This window comes from Dipodomys merriami, unplaced genomic scaffold (genome assembly GCF_024711535.1).
Source record: "Dipodomys merriami isolate MVZ:Mamm:240054 unplaced genomic scaffold, mDipMer1.0.p SCAF_50, whole genome shotgun sequence".
Lineage (NCBI taxonomy): Eukaryota > Metazoa > Chordata > Mammalia > Rodentia > Heteromyidae > Dipodomys > Dipodomys merriami.
The window spans coordinates 3,119,271-3,130,587 of NW_027206069.1; the positions used below are offsets into that span (position 1 = coordinate 3,119,271).

At 38.8% G+C, this 11,317-nt stretch overlaps 4 non-coding genes across 4 annotated transcripts; all 4 read right to left on the reverse strand.

Moving 5' to 3' along the window:
* Positions 1-1,331: 1,331 nt before the first annotated feature.
* LOC138810604 (small nucleolar RNA SNORD113/SNORD114 family) lies at positions 1,332-1,411 on the reverse strand. Its single transcript, XR_011367192.1, has one exon. It is a non-coding gene; the product is annotated as a small nucleolar RNA SNORD113/SNORD114 family (small nucleolar RNA).
* A 7,134-nt stretch (positions 1,412-8,545) lies between these two features.
* LOC138810596 (small nucleolar RNA SNORD113/SNORD114 family) lies at positions 8,546-8,618 on the reverse strand. Its single transcript, XR_011367185.1, has one exon. It is a non-coding gene; the product is annotated as a small nucleolar RNA SNORD113/SNORD114 family (small nucleolar RNA).
* Positions 8,619-10,247: 1,629 nt separating this feature from the next.
* LOC138810597 (small nucleolar RNA SNORD113/SNORD114 family) lies at positions 10,248-10,320 on the reverse strand. Its single transcript, XR_011367186.1, has one exon. It is a non-coding gene; the product is annotated as a small nucleolar RNA SNORD113/SNORD114 family (small nucleolar RNA).
* A 924-nt stretch (positions 10,321-11,244) lies between these two features.
* Positions 11,245-11,317, reverse strand: LOC138810600 (small nucleolar RNA SNORD113/SNORD114 family). Its single transcript, XR_011367188.1, has one exon. It is a non-coding gene; the product is annotated as a small nucleolar RNA SNORD113/SNORD114 family (small nucleolar RNA).

The following is an 11,317-nucleotide window of genomic DNA, read 5'->3' on the forward strand; positions in this document are numbered from 1 at the left end:
CATATATATTAACTTGGGGTAAGAATACTTAGTAATTTTCTATTACAATGAATAGTAAAAGGATTGCTCCCACTCAGCGTCAGAACTTCTATTAGCAGTGTCGGTGTATCATCCTCAATAAGACAGCTGGAACACTTTTAAAAGGAATTCATTATTTTCCATACATTGTCCTATTACTTACTGCTTCACGGCAAATACTAAGACAAACTCACACTTCTCTTATTGACCAAATTACCTAAATGATTAATTTTACATAAAAGAGTAAAAGTGTGACAGCATCACACTTCACGCTCTTCATCATCACATTTTGGTATTTATAAACACTGATAGGAAATTCCTTTGGTGTATTTATGAAAGAGAAATAGAATAAAGGCAATGCATAAAAATACAAAATGCAAATAATAAAAAAAATACATAGCCATACGGTCACTCCAACCCAGGCAACAGATGATATTTGTTTATGTATGAAACCTCAAGGGGTCCACACACTCTTCACCAATGATCTCAGACCAGTAGCCTTTGGTCATTGGTCCAGACTTCATATTGAAACTTCTTTCTCATCTACATGTGATTATTTATTCGTTAGTCAATTCACTAATATAGGGTTTATAACTGGTATAACTCACGATAACCACAGAATGACAGCATTAGTTATGGAACTGGTTGTCTGTGCTATGATGTGTCAGGTTGAGCCACTCAGTTCCATACAGAGGCTCATGAATACCATGTTGGACACTCACTCACACTTGTCACGGCTGGCTTTCCACAGTGAATATCCATAAAGATAAATAAAATCCCTCAAACGAAAGCATGGTTTTTATTACTTACATGGTCTCCTTCTTCGAAATGATGATGCCTCAGCTTCCACAGGTCCATTCTGCAAAACACAAAGTTGAGTAGTTAATTAAAACAAAAATGAGGCCTGATCTCTGTTGACCTGTCTGCCTACATTTCTTTGACTCAGTCATTTAAGCAGTTACTAATTTATCATGTAGGGATGCTTTTCCCTATTACCAAAAGAAACTTGAGGGTGACCCGGAAAATAAAATTGGCTCTGATTAATTAGAATCTATATGATCATTACCCATAATCTGTGTATTTTTGAAGAGACACCAAAGTTCAAAAGTTTTAGTAATGAGGTTTCTTTCATCATTACATACATTCACAGACAATTACCCATGCTCTTCTTTATCTTTATATACTTAATTATTCTGTCATTGATCCATTAATAATCACACTAAATATATGCACTTAAAGATTACTATCTTTGCTTATTAGTGGTTTCTCTCTATAGAATTATTTCCCAAAAAAGCAATTGACTATGCTATGTGTTGGAGCTCAGAGATTCAGGCTCAAGGTATTAATAATCATTTACAGCTCAAACTCCACCAGTGGTAATCACTGGGCTCTGTTCCTTCATCCATGACTACATTTTTAATAAATCAATAATTCACTAATAAGAAATAAATGTGATTCACAAAGTCTGAGAACGAAATTCACTAAAACCCTTGACATCAGTCTATAGACCGATTAAAATTTCTGCTGGTGGGGAGAGATGGGTGAGCGTATTGAAAGAGAGGACAAGGATCGAAAGATGCACACTGTGTTCTTAAACTGCTTTGTAAAATGGCAACTCCTTTGTACAACTACTAAAAGATAACAATAAAAAATTATCACTGGACACGGGTGATTTACATCTGTAATTCTAGCTACAGGAGGATCTAGGTTCAAACCAAGCTTGAACAGAAATGTCTATGAGATTCATTTTCTAATTAGCCAGAAAAATGCCAGATTACAGGCCTGGTTCAAGCGGGAGAGTTCAAGCCTTGAGCAAGAAAGCCTTCTGGCAGTGTAAGGTCCTATGTTCAAGGTCTAAAACTGGCATTTTAAAAAAGGAGAGGAAGAAGAAGGAGAAGGAGGAGGAGGAGGAGGAGGAAGGGGAGGAAGAAGAGGAAAAGGAAGAAGAAAAAGAAGAGGAGGAGGAGGAAGGGGAGGAGGAAGAAGAGGAAGAGGAGGAAGAAGAGGAAGAGGAAGAAGAAAGAAGGAAGAAGAAAGAAGAAGGAAGAAGGAAGAAGGAGAAGGAAGAAGAAGGAAGAAGAAGGAGGAGGAAGAGGATGAGGAAGAAGAAGGAAGAAGGAAGAAGAAGGAAGAAGAAGAAGGAAGAAGAAGAAGAAGAAGAAGAAGAAGAAGAAGAAGAAGAAGAAGAAGAAGAAGAAGAAGAAGAAGAAGAAGAAGAAGAAGAAGAGCCCATGTAATTGTAATCCCTCTGTACAGTATTTTCACAATAAAAAAGAAGAAGGAGGAAGAGGAGGAGGAGGAGGAAGAAGAGGAAGGAGAAAATATCTAACATAATTTACAGAATTCTAGAGGATCTCTTTTATGTTAGCCTCAATGATGCATATTATACATTAATCAACAGAGAGAATGTGCCATATTTATAATGGGACCAGAGTTAATAATACAGTTAACACTTACTAACAGTCTCAGTAAGACCCTAAAATGACCCAAAGCCAAACAAGCTGCTGACCATTACTCACACCAGACCAGCCTTCCTTCCTTGCTGACAGCAAGGCATTGAAAGCAGCTACTGTCTCCATTTGGAAAGAAAAAGGAATAAAGAAAAAGTTTTCCTTCTTTCCCCACTGTACTGTATTTTTGCTATATTGTTTGCTATACTAATGCATAGCATTTAGATAGGTATTCCTTTAGGGAATGACTGACTTGCAGTTCTCTTCATACAACACACAAACCTGCACTGGATTGAGCTTGTAATCATCAACATGGCTGCTCATGTCATCTTCAGCTCACGATGTAATCCACTGATCTATTTACCACCCATTTCAATTTATCTTCCTATTTTTTAACGTTGAAAACAAATGAACCTGTTTATCCTTTCATTTATACAGTTAACAGAATTTTTTAAAACATTTAGGAACACAAAAGATGGGTAAAAAGCCCTTCTGTTTTCCCGCCACCATTTGGAAGGATCCAAACCGAGAAGGGATGGGAAGCTCTTGAGCCCTAGGCATGGATTACCTACGGCATGTAATTCACATATGGCTGGACATCCACCATGGTTCAAGGCTGACGCCCTGTACCTACATCTACATGAGATTTCTGTTCAAGTTTTAATTCACTATGAATAATGACATCAGTATCCCTGAATCAAAAAACTCAAGGACGAGACTCAGTATAGAAATTTACTTGTTGACATAAATATTCCTCTTCCATTAATCATCACCCCCTGCATATATCCATGAGTCAACGGAAAGTTCTAGGTCAATCGCACATCTCACAGGACATTCTTAACCCTCTTTGAATATATCTAATAGTTTCTTAAGTGACAAAATACACTACATAAATCACCCAAACTAAGAAGTGGTCTGATGGTGCCTCCACAGAAGTATCCACAGAACTCAGGAACATGGAGAAATACGGACAGGAGCTCATGTGTTGATTCTGAGAAGCACAAAGCAGAGCATTAAGAAATCAAGACTGAGCTATTCTCTCTTGGTCCGTGGAGTCCATCTGTTACCTGCTAGTCATGAGTGCTTTGAGCCAAGTGGGATGAAATTATGATTCTCCTCTGAAGAAAACCAATTCTAGCTGAGCGCTGGTAGCCCACGCCTGTAATCCCAGCTACCCAGGAGGCTAAGATTTGAGGATTGAGGCTCATAGCTAGCCCAGGCAGGAAATACTGTGAAATTTTTTTATCTACAAGCAATCACCAAAAGCAAGAAATAAAGGTGTGGCTCAAGTGGTACAGTACTAACCTTGAGTGAAAAAGCTAAGAATGGAGTATATCAGCCTTGAATTCAAACAGTTAGAGAGGAGAACGGAGGGGAAGAGAGGGAAGGGGAGGAGAGGAGGGGAGAAGAACAAGAGCAGTAACTATTGCACGTGTAAATAAGATGCTTTGCATATTCATGTGCCTTTTCCACTATGCAGATCTATAACTGTATCATAGTAATTGCATATTTGTTGTTATCCATAGGTAGTCTTTACATTAGGATTCATATGTGTAATAATATACTATCTTAAGAGAAATCTCACGTTCACTTTATTACTCACGTGGCGTTGTCAGACTCAGAAGGTTGGTGCCATACAAGCAAATCCACTGGGAGGCTCAATCAGCTCCAAAGTGTCCTTTTAAGGGACACCAGACAATGACTGTGAATAAAAAGATGACACTGTCTCTAAATTGGTCTCCTTGTACTTCATTTCCTCAGCCTTTCAGGTGTTTATTAATTAATAATATAAACCCACATATAAAACATCCTTATATTCATGTATATGTGTGTTCAGGACCCATGTTTACAAAACTGTATCTTGCTTATCATTATCTATAGGCTCCTGAGAACAAGAAATAGCATCTTTGATCTACTTATTTCTTAAAATAAATGTGTATGGCTTGTATCAATAGCACTGCATACGTACTCATAGTGGGAAAGACTTCCTTCACTCTATTACCTATCTGTCTACAGGAATCTACCCTTCCACACACCATCCATCATCTGCCCTGTTCTATCTATCTGTCTGTCTGTCTATAATCTCCTCTATCTATCCATCCATCCATCTACAATCTCCTCTATCCATGTTTCATCTTGGTTTTTCTATGCATTAGTTCTCATCTATTTATAGATCTATTATTTATCTATATGTCTATATTTACTCCTTTATTGGCCTACAAATAATTAATGTTCATTGATACAGTAAGTTCATGAATACTAAATAAACCAAGACTCTCCTCTATCACTCCCTTTCACCCACAGGCTCGTGTAGAACAGAGGAGTCAGACAATGTTCCATTTTGTATTGGGCTTCACATTTCAAATCACATAGCATACGTCACTCAGGAGCTATCCCCCCCCCGCCCCCCGCCATCATTTACCCGGGTTTGGGACTTCCTTCATTCTCATCTGAAGTTGTTTTTTGGCCGATGTATTGGCTCACGAACAATGATTATAACTGAAGCACAGACCTCGAGGACAACATCTACCTCATCCCTAGCATTTGCCTTTGGAAGAATTTGCCTGACTGATACCACCTCTTTCATTAGTTATTTTTATTAGTGCAACGATCATTTAGTCAACATGATTCATATAATCCCTGTTTATTCACTGGTCCATGCTTGGCTTTATAAGTGTATTTTTCATACTAATTTTAAATGTTACAATGAATACCATAAAAAAGACAACCAAACCAAGATAAGAGAGCCTGGACCGTCGGAGGGTAAACGTTCCCACACACAGAGGCAGCCACGGACGCCACAGGCATGGCAGAATGATTACATTCAATCAAGCATGTTCTTTCTGTAAAGTTAAAAGGAGATGAGAGCGAGGGTAAGGCCTGTGCTACTTTCATTCAAGTTATGTGAATATTAATATGAGGTAATGTTTAAACTTTCTTTTATACGTAACAAAATCAAACCATTTATCCATTTATTGTAAAAGAATCAAAACCGCTTGTCACCAGCGTACTTGTATAGCTCCAGGTTCTATAAATATGATCACATAAGACAGGCAAGGAATAGAAGTGATGTGTAATTTATATTTCACAGTTCAGACATACCCCACCTCCCATGGCCCTTGTTGGTTGAGGATCTGTTTCATGTGCATTCTTAACCTACCCATGTTTAGGAAATAATTTAATCAACTATCTGAGTTAAGAGGCTAGGAAATAAGACTTGAATAATTTGTTACAATGTGGTTCTTCTATTAATTAATTACTCTCCAAGTTGCATATGTGGATTGATCAATAAAATGCTACAGATCAATTCTATATTTCTCGTATTTTCCTATGATCCTATGTCATATGTTTGAACTACAGAATACAGATGTATAACAATTCACATTACTTCCACAGACCAAACTCCAAGCACAGAGCCAACCATGAATCTCTGACTAGCTCAGCTCCCAGTGTCCATTCTGCAAGATACAAAGCATAGTAGTTGATTTTTTTTAAAAAAATTAGGGCCTCATTTCCACTACATGTAATTTAAATACTGAATTTATTCTATCACTTAGCTCTTACTTATTTTTCAGACATATTTTTTTCTGGGCAAAAAATGTAAACACAACTTGGACTAACCTAGAACTAAAAACAGTATGATGATATAATCATTAATGAGTTAGCACTTTGATCAACCAATTTCTTAACCTGAGTTTTCAATTTATATAAAATGATATTTCTTAAACAGCCATATATATTGATAATTGAATGTTTTACCATATATATCAAATCATTCATATTGATTTATATACTTATTGAATAGTTCCATCACATACCTATTTATGCTAACACTATCAAATCTTCAAATACAAAATAAATGGGAAAAGGTCCATTTATAGCCCTAATATGTGATCCTTAGGCCATTTCTGTTTTTTTCCCCCAGTCCTGGGGCTTGAACTCAGGGCCTGAGTACTGAGTACATTTTACCACTTGAGCCAAAGTGCCACTTCCAGCTTTTTCTGTTTATGAGGTACTAAGGAACTGAAGCCAGGCTTTCTGTATGCAAGGCAAGTACCCTACCACTAAGCCACATTCCCAACCATCATTGGGCCATTTCTATCATAGTAAAAACACTAGATGTCCAAGTAGGTTTATCTCTAGCATTTTGGGAACATGCTTCACATCATTCACAATTTCCCTGCCAACAATCACCATCCTTTGTCCAGCCTTGGCCTTCTTTTCCCTTCACTCAATTCTACAAGTTGATTTTGTAGAATTCTGAAGCTATATGGCCCAATATGGTTCTTGAGCCCTTGGACTTACCTTTTTGGCACAGCATCAAAAGAGGATGAAGCTACAAGCAAGTACCACCATGCCCAGCTTATTTCTACGCAGCTAGATTGGTTGACAAACCATCAAACTAATAATAAAATGAAGACCTGTGACTGAAAAACACAGCAAACAACTCATTTGAGAACAATATCAGCACATTAAGCTTGACATCTGTCTATTACAGAATGAGTTGTTGCATTTTATGCTTTTTTCCTTAATAATTTTCAGTGTGGTAAACATAATCTAAAAAACGTAAGGTTTCATGTCCACCACATTTTATCACTGCTTAATAAATGGCTCTTTTTGGAAACTTGCAATATATTACAGTCAATATCATAAATAAACCACTGCAATTCAACAAGAGTGACTTTCACTATGGACACAGAGGCACATTCTAAATAGGAAATGACTTGTAAATATAAAGAAGATATACGTGTGTGTGCACGTGCGCACACGCACATGCTCGTACCACAGCTAAAATTCACTGCTTCCCTCTCTTCCTATGCTTGTCACTAAATGTGGCACGTTGCTACTTTCAGCTTTTTTCCAGATACTTGTAGATAAGACACTTTCCAGTCCGTAGGCCCGGGCTGTTTTTGAAGTAGACTTCTTAGATCTCAGCCTCCTGAATAAAAAAAGTAAAAAACAGGATGAGAATTTATTTGCATTGCTTCAAATATGCTAACCAATAGTGAGAGTAATGATTGCCTCAAGCAAAACTATGGGAGCACCATATTGTCAAAAATGGAACTTTTCAAAACAGTCCTAGAAGTGACTGCGTTGTCTTTACTGTGACTCAAATATACAATGGCGCTATCAGTATACAGTTTGAAAAATGCATATTTATTACTGTTTATGGTCTTATTCATTGAATTAATTTTCAAGAATATTATTACTATACCTAATGAAATTACAGTGAATATGGATAAGGTCAAGATCATGCAAGATCTTAACAGATCATAAAAGACCATCAGAGATGTTCTTCAAACCTAATTCTAACATTTTTCTTGATCACCTGGGCTCACAAGTATTGATTAGTGGATATGGTAACCAGTGGTCTGCCATATATCTCATAGAACCATATTTGGACTCCTTGGGCCCTATGGGATGCTTACCCAATGTGACAAACAGCCATAGAAAACTCCCAAACCAAGACAAGAACATGCGGTCTACTCACACTGGTGCCTAGGCTAGTAACACATCAGAGCAACCACCAACTTCAGGACCAGGGAAGAAGGTCTAAGTCCACTGAGGAGCATCCATTCTGACAAGACAAAGCAGAACACATCGGAAAACATTGGAATGCTGCTCTTGCCCATGGTCTCCCCCATTCCTCTTTTCTCTAGACATTTCATGAGAAATTCTATCAGGTGACATCTGGTCCCTGAAGAGCAGGTAACACTGAACAACTAAGGGCCAGTCCTAACAATAACTTGGGCCTTGAGCTGGACCCCAGTGCCCTCTTGGGCCATGGAGGGAGCCCTTCTGAGGCATTTCTTTGATCATGGACTCCAGTGATGTCTATTTATATACATATATATTTATATTTATATATAATTTCGTGTCTCTGTTGTTTTTCATAATGTGACTACACGCAACTAATTCCTTTCCACTCAAGTTCCCATTTGTAGCACTGTCATGTCATTGAGTAGATTGTCCAAACAGAATGGACATTCATGAATGGAAATGCAAGTCCAAGAAGAGCCCTACTTATGACCACACTCTATCCCTAGCACAGGGGTAGGATTCTCCAAGTTTCCAGTGTGGACCTCAGATTTCCAGGCCTGTAGTCATGGATCCAGGACTCATACACCTCCAGTGGTCATCACAGATCCCACACTGGACTGCCTTTTCCTCTTCCACTTCTATGGCTGTTTCCTGACTGGCTCTTCATTTGAATAAGAATATTAATGATTGCTCACAGGAAAGAGAGAGACCCCTGAGGATCAGTTAAGATTCAGATAGGCTGTCCTGCCATTCTGATTGGATCTCTTTCCTGTTGATTAATCAACAGTGCTTTATGGCCATGAAAGTTTGCCACTCTGCCACACTGGCTTTTTCAGGACAAGAACCATCCTTCCCAAGCCACCCACACCAAGACAAGAGCTGTGACTGTACTCACAGTGGTATCTCAGCTCCTGACACAGATCTCTTGGCCAAAAATGCTAAAATCAGCTGGGATAGGGACCATCAGTTCTGAGTACAAAGCAAAAAAACATCATGAGAAGATTCAGAGGCTGTCCATGTATATTGGAACCCATTTCTTCATTAGTTGTTCAGGATTAAACCCCTTGTGGTATGTTTTCTAGAGAAATCAAGCAACATGGACTCTGTCTCGAATCTCACAAACAGTAATGTCATTCCTACAAATTGTGTACATTCATCTTAGAAAGCCAATCATGGATTGGAGCTATTGACTTCTCAAAACATTTTCATCTTTTAGGTCTTTGTCAACAGGACTCCACTCTTTTTATAATTGGAGACTTTACACCCAACTTATCCTAATGTAGTCCCATGTTTGGGTAACACTGTATTCACTAAACCCATTATGAATAATGAATGAAGATCCAAGAACATTTAGAACTGTTACCTGCTTGATCCTTACTAACATCTGCCCTACCACCAGAGGCATTAGACACCTACCTTGTGGTGGGCACCTCAAACTTCTGGAACCAAGGGTCACCATTCTTACTTAATTCACAACCCCCCTGTGGCTGTCACTGATCCAAGTCAGGACCTGGCCCCCTGCTCATTTCCACATGTCCTCAGGCAGTCATCCTAAGTCTCATTTCACCAAGAATAATTCAATTGCTATGAAGAACTGAGAGTTAAGATTCATTGGAGATTAATTTGGAGCTCTACAATACCTATCTCACAACAGTAAATCAATTCTTTACCTCGCAGCTATTTGCATCTTGCTAGTATATGATATTATGTGCTTCTCTTTTACCTCTAGTACACAATTTTGGATTAGATAAACACCTTTATCAATATTGGGACCCGATTTTAAACACTCACTTGATGAAGGTAACAAATTTGGTCATACTCACACTTGGATCTCATATTAGGGGACCCAACAACCCGACATTAAACAGGAAGCATCCATTCTGAGAGCACAAAACACAAAAATATACAAAATTAATTCTGATCTCTCAAAGATTTTACTTCATTCCTAATACAATACAAATGGGGACTTGCTTTGTGAGCACAGAAGCTCAACCCTCAGGACACTCAGCTTGCTGTTTCATTGTAGCAGCCATCTTGGGCAAAGCAGTCATTAATTTCATAATTGGACAGTGCTCACCCATGTTTTCTTCCTTTCTTTATGCCAGTGTAAAAGGATAACGTCATTGATCCAATTATAAAAGTAAAATTTGATTTCAGGAGCAGGAAGACCAAAAACACCCCACAGTGTTGCGTTCTTCTGGCCTAGGAACAGAAGTTTGGTCTCTGCATGTTTCTCCTGTGGACCTCAGATTTTGAGACCTGTAGTCACTGATCCATGACTCATACACCTCCAGCGGTCATCACTGGCCCAGCTTCCCCTCTCTGCTCCATTCATTCCGACCTTTATGTACTGACTAATTGTTCACTGCTCTAATAATATTTCAATAGGTATGGATCTCAAGGATAATGGTAAGATCCTTCATTCAAATTCATACTTACACAAGGGATCCTTGGAAACACTGAATCTATTTCTTTCCTTGGTCAATTAGACTCAAAAATACTGAGGAATGAATATGGCATGTCAGGGTCATGCCAAATAACTCATGGACCCATAAGTGCTCCCTTAGTCCCTATGTAATGATTTTCCCAATGCAATGAGTAGCCTTTTAAGAATTCCCAAACCAAAATGAAAACTGGGACTCTACTCACACTGGTACCTAGGCTGGTAACACATCAGAGCAACCATCAACTTCAGGACCAGGGAAGAAGGTCTAAGTCCACTGAGGAGCATCCATTCTGACAAGACAAAGCAGAACACATCGGAAAACATTGGAATGCTGCTCTTGCCCATGGTCTCCCCCATTCCTCTTTTCTCTAGACATTTCATGAGAAATTCTATCAGGTGACATCTGGTCCCTGAAGAGCAGGTAACACTGAACAACTAAGAGCCAGTCCTAGCAATGACTTGGGCCTTGAGCTGGACCCCACTGCCCTCTTGGGCCATGGAGGGAGCCCTTCTGAGGCATTTCTTTGATCATGGACTCCAGTGATGTCTATTTATATACATATATATTTATATTTATATATAATTTCGTGTCTCTGTTGTTTTTCATAATGTGACTACACGCAACTAATTCCTTTCCACTCAAGTTCCCATTTGTAGCACTGTCATGTCATTGAGTAGATTGTCCAAACAGAATGGACATTCATGAATGGAAATGCAAGTCCAAGAAGAGCCCTACTTATGACCACACTCTATCCCTAGCACAGGGGTAGGATTCTCCAAGCTTCCAGTGTGGACCTCAGATTTCTAGGCCTGTAGTCATGGATCCAGGACTCATACACCTCCAGTGGTCATCACAGATCCC